The 9,565-nt window shown below is 43.5% G+C and overlaps 1 long non-coding RNA gene across 1 annotated transcript; it reads left to right on the plus strand.

Moving 5' to 3' along the window:
* Window positions 1-1,273: 1,273 nt before the first annotated feature.
* Window positions 1,274-7,742, plus strand: LOC147205297 (uncharacterized). Its single transcript, XR_015100970.1, has 2 exons — window positions 1,274-2,407; window positions 7,574-7,742. It is a non-coding gene; the product is annotated as an uncharacterized LOC147205297 (long non-coding RNA).
* Window positions 7,743-9,565: the final 1,823 nt, after the last annotated feature.

The following is a 9,565-nucleotide window of genomic DNA, read 5'->3' on the forward strand; positions in this document are numbered from 1 at the left end:
AATGTTTTTTTTTTGGATGTAATCTTTTTTTTCCAGACACATTCAATGGAACTGGATAAACGTCCAAGGCAACTTTGGTTGGGCTGATTTACCATCTCACTCATTTTTCCCTTCTCTGGAGCTCTCGTTCTCGCTCTCCCTCTCTACACCCTCCAGTCTCGGTGGACCTCCCTGCAACTCCTTTGTCCAACTACACCACGTCTACTCTCACTGTTCTCTAGCTTGTGCTGCAAAATATTTGGGCATCGACTGTAGCTCAGAAGGTTGAGGGGGCTGAAAAATGGAACAGAAGGCAAAGCAATGGGTGGAAAAAAAAAAAAGGTGGGATGGTGCATAAGGAGGAGTGGGAGGAGAAGGAGCTATGAGTGTATCGTCCTCAGAGAAGGGCAGTGAAAGCCAAGTGTGCTCATCTAAGGAAGAGGGGTTCACTTTGGAACTGTTTTACTTCAGCACCTCAAGCATCATAACGTTCAACGTTGTTGATAAAGCAAAGGGGAGAGTATACCCCACTATGAATTATTTGCTTAATTTGTTTTAGATCGTATGCATTCAAATGACAATTTTTGAAGAGCCATACTAAATGACAATTGTTGTTGTTGTTGTTTTTTTTAAAGATTCATTTGGGGTATGTGGGATACGGGTGCTTTCGGGTTTCTAATCAAATAAGTCACACTTTAAATGTCATTATAAGTAGGAAGGTAAAAATATCTGTTACGTGCAGTCAAAGACGACATGGCGTGCTAAGACTCGTACTCAAATGTCCGCCCCGAGTATTGTCGTTTTGCATTCCAAAGCACGTACAGACAGTTCAACATCGCCATGAACATTTGATGTGGAAAATTTGAGACAGAAAAAGCAAAGAATGTTCTTTGAAGATGAAAATAATATCCCATTAACTCAAAACACTCATCGACACAAAACTTTTCTCTCATTAGACTCTTACCTTAGTGGCCTTCACAAAAAAAACGTCTTACCAGAGTCATGAATAATAATGGGCCTTGGCTATCATAAGGCCAATGTCAGTATGTGCATTGCTTGACTCGATTTTCCTTCCCCACCCTGCGAGGATTAAGATAAGCCACGGAATGACCACGGGGTGTGAAGCAACCATCTTTAACATGAGAGAAAGAAAGCAACGCAAGAGGGACTTATTCTATGGTATGTGCCTGCTTGAGCGTGGAGGCGTGAATCTCTCACTAATCACATTAACGCACAGCGCACACCCAATCACGGGGATGGAGCAACACGACTCTCCGTCTGCTTTTTGCTCCGGCGCAAGCATTGTAGCGTCAGCACTTAAGAACAAAGATTTCGTGATGGGATGAGGGAGTGCTATTTAGCGGCGATGGTCTCGCAGTAAGATCATCTGTTTAGCGCTAGGGGAAATTGCGAATCAAGAGACAATGTAAAGAAGGGCGACAATCTGCCGACAGTCAAGTCTTTAAGTAAGATCAATCTTAAGGCTCAATGTCGAGGAGCTTAGTGGGGGAGAGCTTCTCAGAACTGCGGTTGTCATCGCCGAAGGAGAAAGGACTTAATGTATTCAAGAATTATGCAGTTTGAGGCAAAGGCAGGAAGAAGAGAGTCGAGGAGGTGTCGACAGTCTGCATTCTGTCATAAACACGGGAATAATGAAGCGGGCATTTGTTTGATTCAATGAAAACACTGCTTTGAGAAGATGACAAATTAAGAGAACCTTAATCGCACGGTTGGCTTTCAACGGCGATGACATCGGGTAAATCTCCTCGCGCATGCAAACGAGACAGGATCTCAATAGCATTAGTGTCAAGTAGGGGGGAAGCTTCACTGTCACCTGTGTCACTTCTGTACAATTGCTCTGCTTGTGTTGGAACTGGTCTCGTGCGTTCTTTGCTGACATCTCAGAGGCAGGCCTTGTCTCTTCTGCCTGCCCACTCGCTAATGTTATGTGGCAGCTAGAACAAAAGCCTTCGCGCTCATGCCATGAAGGAAGTTCCTGGGCATGAGTTGCGCTCAAGGTAATATTACGGCTCTTCCGGTGTGTCAGGCGATGGACGTCGGGGATACAATTGTCATGTTTGCTTTGTTTGCCGTGCGGCTTCTCCGCTAGCATGCCTGGCCTGTCTGTCCTGTTCCTTCTTGCCTTTCTTATTTCACGTTCTGTCTCTGCGTCCTCACCTCCCACTCATATTCTCTGCTTGACATCTCGTTTGAGTTGTTTTCTCTCGCGCGCTCACCTTCTCTCTCTGCTTTTGTGTCTTTGATGCCATCACGGACGGATGAATGACTGAAGCCATAAGGCTGATCCGCCCACGCACGTTGGCTGAGCTGTCCTGTGCTGTACTGCCGGTTCTCCCCGCTCAGCCCATCTGAAAGAGACGGCAGGCTGAGTGTGACTCAGATGCTGAGGTGGGTGGTACGGGCACAGGTGGGTGTTTAAAAAAAAAAAAGTAAAGTGTAGCATCTTCAACACACTCACTTTCACTCGGGAGATGCTGTGATGAGTAGCTGAAACACGGCAAATTGGAGATGCGAACCGCTTTCAAATGTGATTTACAGTTCAAAGATCGTTGCTGTTGTATCTCTAGGTTGTTTTGGAGGCAAACCAAAGCTCTCGATTTGATGTGCTGGAATAAAACTGCGACTTGTTATGTTAGCTCCTGCAGCCTCAGAGTCAAAATAGCGCAAGCAAATCAGCATTATCATAATCAGTCGATCCATGACGTGCTTCTTATTTTCATATTTGCGACATAAAATGTTTACAGTACAAATGCTTTCCTAATTGTATTAGCCGGGGTGAAATGAGGCTGTGGAGAAACTTCAAAAGCATTAAAACAAATCGCGCTTGTGGAAAAAAAAAAGATACAAAATATAAAGCTGGCATCATGAAACGAATGGGCACCATTTTTTTTGGGGGGGGGGGGGGTTGTTTTGTAGGGTTTTGGAGTACACCCAATTGAAATGAAGGCACTGTTGGTCCATAAGCAAGTGAAGAGCTTTTAAATGTGCCCCCAGTTGGCCTATAGGCTTAGATTTTCATATGTGCCACGGGTAATTCTCCCTGGCAGGCTCAAGTGACTAAGTAACATTGTGTGCTCCGAGGGGAACTGCAACTGGCTTATCTTTGAATGTGATTATCTTTATATAATTTGGCTGTTTGTAAAGCAGTGAGTGAGTCACTATCTGAGGGCTATGGAACGTCTCTTCTCTGAACCACACATAACACAAAGCCTTTGGCTGGACAGTTTTATATTGGACTGACAGTTTTTCTCTATATTGATAATCAAGTGAAAGGAGGATGGTTTTACTGCTTTAGAAAAACGCAAGCGGAAAGACAATATATTTTGTTACATGGAAGACAATATCCTTGATGTGCTTGAAAAAGTCCAAAAATGTACACAAGATAAACTGAAAAAATGATGATCAGTGGTGGGAGTGAAAACACTTAATAGAGAAACTTCATTATTTGTAGAAAATAAATCGTTTTTGGACCAATTAAGTGAAAGTGGATAATTGAGCACACCTGAAAAACTCTAATGTGTAACCCTAACCCTAAAATGAACCCTCCAATTCTAACTCTAACCCCCTTACCCTAATCCCTAACCCTGAACCCTAACCCCAAACCCTCACATTTTAACCCGAACCTAATACCTGATCCGAAATGTAACCCTAACCCGAAACTCTAAACCCAACCCCTAACCCCTAAAAATAACCCCAATCCTAAATTCTAACCCTAAACCTTAAATCCTAACATTAAACCTCAAAGTAACCCTAACTTCTAACCCTAAATGCTAAACCTAAACCGAAGACTAAATCCTACACCTAAACCCTAAACCTGGCCCCAAACCCTCACACTAAACCCAAATCTTAACCCTAACCCTAACCCCAAACCCGAACCCCTAACACCAACCCTAACCCAAACGCCTAATCTAACCCATACCTTAACCCCTTACCCTAACCCTAACATAATGCTAACCCCCTAACCTAAACCTAGCCTCAACCCTGAGCCTAACCCTAACCCCAACCCTGAACCCTAACCCTAATGCCTAACTCTAACCCCTAAACCATAACCATTACCCTAACCCTAACCCTGACCCAACCTTAAAAGTAAACCAAACCCTACACCTAACCCCTCAAACTAACCTTTAACCCTAACCCTAACCTCTAAACCTAACCCTAACCCAACAAATGAAAAGATTATAAAACTGCAAGTGTTGACAACAAGAATCTCCATTTGTGGAGGCACAAGTAAATACTTGCAGCGCTGTTAATACAACAGATGATTATCCCTACTTTCATTGAGCGTTGACAATATATGGATAAAGTTTTAAAAACATTATTGGCCCCCAAAAAATTCTCAGCAAAGAGTTTGATTGACGCATGAGAGGAAAAATCGTACCGCTACATTAGTTGATAAATTATGATGAGCATTGGTGGTATATTTCTCTGACCTATTTTGCCCCCCGCTCCATCCACGCATTCCCCGAAAAATCTTTGCGCATTTTCTCTCACAATTCATGTGAGGACACTCTTAAATGCCAGAAGAGTCAGTGAGCCACAATATCCTTCGAAAAGATAAGCACTACTTCATTCATAACAGGCTGTTCACCTTGGCATGGCACAATATACAATGCTATTAATGTTCCATTTTACAATAACTCAATGTTTTGGTTGACATGAATAAAATCATTTCAACAAAATGCTATTTAAAAAAAAAACAAGAGATGCAATAGTTTTTGTCTGATAAAGGGCACTACAAAAAAAGGCTCAAGAGAATAGTGTCCATTTGCATGCAAGACAGATCTCTTCAAATCACTTTTTAACCTCAATAATGTGTTTGGCTGTGTGCCTTCCCAGCCAACGCACGAAATGGGCAAACAAAACACCATAAGTTCATTTAACCACTGTTATTTTCTCATTTACAGGAGAGAGCTATTTTGGGGTCTGCTTCCAGCATTCTTACAAATCGATAGCCATCAATTAGAGGGAAGTTAGCGTCTTGACTCCAAGGAATTCCGTGTTTCCCTGCGGCCCATGTTGAAGTGGGAAAATAGGCATCGGAGTCTGCTGTTCCTTCTGCCTGGAATCTGTTTTAAAAAATGTGAAAATGAAGTGGAGTGGTGGATTTTGGAAGAACTTAAAACTCCAAATTAGTAAGACTGATTATTGTGCCGAAGTTGGTTGGCTTGGCGATTTGTTTGCTTTGCAAATGCTGATGTTCTCGCTTAGCTGAAACGCTTTCAACAACATTGGCAGGTTTTTTTTTCAGCACAGAGATTTATAGAAAACTTAATGCCAAGCTCTCTTAATTTTTCGGCAAAATATTATTTTAAGAAACAGTGGCTGAATTACACACATGATCGCATTTGAGCACATTTTGCTGCCAGTGTGCATCCTGGATCCTTCACATCACAGCTCCGTGTCTGACGGAGACATCACCAGGGCTGTCTACCCGACACCCACAACCATCTGTTGGGAGCCCGCGGTGGAGCCTTTATGGCTGTGCATTTGAGTGGTAATTGAGCCTGAAATGTGCTTAATAATGATTGTCCTGCCTAATGCGCCACATCAGGAGCTCAGAGCAGCGTGACAACCTCCAGCAGCCGACGCAGGCAGCCTAGTAGGCCGATAGGAGAGACGAGCAAAAACCCAATTTCTCTTTCTAATTCGTCTCAAATAATGAGAACAGCCCGCATAAAATGCACCACTAAGAATCAGGTATAAAGAGAAGGGAATTTTTGTAGCTTTCCCCTCATTGCACAGTATATCATAAATCTAAAACACTGAGGGCAGTTTTCCTGCAATTAACCAGTAGTCTTGGACAATGTTCGGTGCAATTGACTTTGTCTGCAGTTGGCGACTTGCTTTGGGTTCAGCAGGCCTTCAAGACATTTTACAAGCAGACCATCCTTTGCACGGTGTCTGATGCTACAAATCCAACCCAATTCCAAATGACTGATGAAACAATGCCTCTTCAGTAAACTAGCTCCTCTCATTCCACCGTCATGTTTTCTTAAGTGCATGCCAGCGAGCTACGAAGGCCACGACAGGGAAAAATTAATTTCGTCAAATTTGCCCTGCAAAAATGAATGCATTAATTTCCCAGTCCTATATCAATGATACCTCGCTTGACTCATGCTATTATTTGTGATTTTGCAGCGCAAAGAGACGTTTGGAAGACTGCCGTGCCCACAAATGCAAAATATTAAAGACTTCTTCAAGAATTACTTTGAGAAAACGCAAATCCCTCATTTGAAATGTTTCCTCCCAAATACCAGTTGAGATGAAGCAAGTAGCTGGCAATATGAGTCCAGTCCGTGTTTATTTTATTTTTCATGCTCAGTTCACTGCTCTGATTGTGAACAAAGCTCCTGTGAGCAAGTTGCCCCCGCGTTATTAATGAACGTAAAACAAGTCGTCGCTATTTGTCGGTGAGACACCCTGACAGAAGCCCCCGGGGGAGCAGAAGGCCTTAAGAGGCACTTGTCAAGTGTGAGTTGCCAGTCGGCAGGGGGATGCACTCCGGGATCAGAGGGCGTGCTCCGAGGTCCGAAGTCCCCACTGAGGATTTAGCGAGCACAAATTCCCATGCACCTGTCAAACACAATGGGGACTCAGTTTGACGACGTGGCACTCTGTACACGCCCCTTGCCTGAGGTGTGTGTGTGTACAGTAATCATCGTGGCTTCTGTTTCAGATCTACATTATAATCATTCATTCAACGTGACACCAAACACCGTACCGTTGTGTTTCGTTGTGCTACGGCTCACGACATTGGCTGTTTGCGGTTTGGGGAAAGGGTAATTGCCTGACAAGTGAAGTGAGTCATGAGGAAATGAGCATCCACTGAGGTGGGGTGGGGGGGTGGGATGTTTTACAAAATAACTCATACGCACAACAAGCAGAGCCTGCTGGTGGAGCATTACTTATTCCCTCTTAACCGCTTATCCTATTCATTTTGCGTTCGGCTTACGGTGTGTGGGTGCCGCCGCCTCACCCAGTTGCATGTGTAACACGCTCAGCAGTACCTAAATGTTACTCCGGGGACACGGCTTCATAAGAGCAATTGCAGGCATCACACAGGCCACATTTAAATCGCAAATATTGCCCATTCGTTTCTCCCCGCACAGCACCGTGGTAAGTGCAGGCCAGGGGGATTTGAGCATGCAAACAGATGGGACCAGAGAAAAGATATGGATAAGTTACAAATGAGAACAGGAAGTCCCCTGGGAGCCCCCTCCTTCTTCTGGCACCCACTTTCATGGTGTGTTTGTCGCCTTACTCTGTATGAATTACAAATGCACGCATTGGATAACGCTATGAATGTAAAGTTAAGAGCGAGCGGTCGGATTATTTTATAGCAACAGTGGCTTCGAATATGAAAAAAAAAGTGGTGTTGTTATTCTCAACCGGTATACCGTAGCACAGCACTGTTGTGATCATCTTCTGTTTCATGCTATGCAATCGATATATTAAAAAAATGCTTTGTGGAAAAAGTCTATAATCAACTCTGAAGATATTGTGATACGGCGGTGCAGCAATCACAGCAACATTTTCCACTTTTTTTCCTTCCGCGCTGACGAAACTCATGTAGGAGCAGAGCTGACAAATCGAGATACAAGATGGACGCTCTGACCTTCCCCTGGCACGCCGCCTACAGCCTCAAACCCACTCAACATGACGGGTATCTGCGCATTCTTGCTGAAACTGTGGCAAACGTAATTGCGTTTCCTGTCTAAGTGTGATAAAGATATTCTTAAGGACCTTTTCTCTGTGCATCTCTGAAACACAACTCAACAAGAGGGCTCGTTCTCATCTCAGGATCAGGCCCCAAAGGTCTCTTGCTAGACTCGCAAATGTAATGAGACACTGTTAACACAATTCTCTGAGGGGGAAAAAATGAAGCCTTTGCAGTCGGATCTGCACAGTATTCCCGGCCTTTGATGGCAATGGAACGTCCAAAGTGGAGCTCAGTCTGTGCTGCCGGTAGACTTCAAAGTTGTTGGACAAGTGGCAGAGTAGTTTTCAGACCCATATTGACATTTTTACCACACCAAACATAGAGTATGTGAGAGCATTGATTGTATTTTCACTCGTTGAAGCGGGACTTCATCACCAAGACAACTATAAGTGAGCGGATCTGTGCATGTAGTGCATGCAGCAGACATCTCACCTAACACAAATAAAACTGCCACGGAGAGGTGGGAGCTCACCAAGGGTGCCATGGAAAATTTCACTGAATTTGTTTGAAAATTATTAGTTAATGCTGAAATACATGTTTTTGACAGCCCACAATAAAAGCGATTGGTGGTGAGAAGACGCTCCAGAGACCATATGAATTTTTTTTTTCATATGTCCCCTTCAACGCATCTAAAATGAGGTAGCCAAACCGTCCTGATCCTACAGTTATTGTACGGCGCAGCGCGCTCAGGGATCGTTGTTCAGATGTCCTGACACGTATTGTACACGGCCTGCTCAGCACGCACGACACTAACAAAGCCTTGCCGTGTTAATATGTGTCATACTGCCCTTTGAAAGGAGAGGACACCTCTGTTACAAAGAACAGCACGTGGCGCATGTTTGAGAGGCTGAGGTCACGCTGAACTGTGTCACAGTAAGCCCACGAAACAAATGAGGTGAGCCGATTACGCCAACCGTCGCTTACACAGATGCATGGACACAGTGGTGCTTCACTTACAGAGTCAACTCACTCTGAATGGATTGGAGTGTGAAGTTTGATGAAAAAAAAAAAAAAAAAAGAGGGTCACACTTTTGTCCCTCAGTGCCTTCCATCAAGTTGACAATCATCATTTGGCAAAAATTAGACCCCAATTTTTGCATCGTGTTGTTGATGTATAGTTTGTCTTCTCTGTGGTGTAGAAAATGTTTTGTACCTTATGCATGTTGGAGACCAAAAGTACCTCACATGCTTGGCCAGACACTTTGGCCCACGCGCAACCTAACATTGCTTGCTTTATTACTTCCCTAGCTAATTCTGTGTGAAGACTCTATGTGATGCATTTCATTTCAAAGTGTGATCCTTGTGTAGCTAAAAGCTAACAGGTACAGAGAATGAATGGATGGCTTGGCTTGCCATACTAACATGATACATACTGTATATATATATATATATATATATACATAAAACACACACACACACACACACACCATATTTTCCGCACTATAAGGCACTTCAATGAATGCTATATTTTAAAACTGTTTTCATATGTAGGGCGGGCCACATTATAAGGCGCATAGAAGCTACAATAGTGGCGGAAATAGTGTTATGCATCCACCAGATGGAGCTAGGCTAAAGGAAATACAATACAATACAGCTTTATTTATCTATTTATTTATATATCAGGCGCATCGGATTATCAGGCGCAACGGCTGTTGAGAAAATCGAATGCTTTTAGGTGTGCCTTATATTGCGGAAAATACGGTATACAGTACAAAATCTGGGATGATGCACTCATTATGTTCACCATTCATATTTGCAGTCCAAATAAACCTTAAGGCTCAGAACCCAGTCAACCCAGTCAGTTTTTTTCCCCAAGTTTTGCTAAAGCACACACAACATCATCAT

This window comes from Hippocampus guttulatus, chromosome 5 (genome assembly GCF_054856545.1).
Source record: "Hippocampus guttulatus isolate MCC_2025c chromosome 5, RoL_Hgut_1.0, whole genome shotgun sequence".
Lineage (NCBI taxonomy): Eukaryota > Metazoa > Chordata > Actinopteri > Syngnathiformes > Syngnathidae > Hippocampus > Hippocampus guttulatus.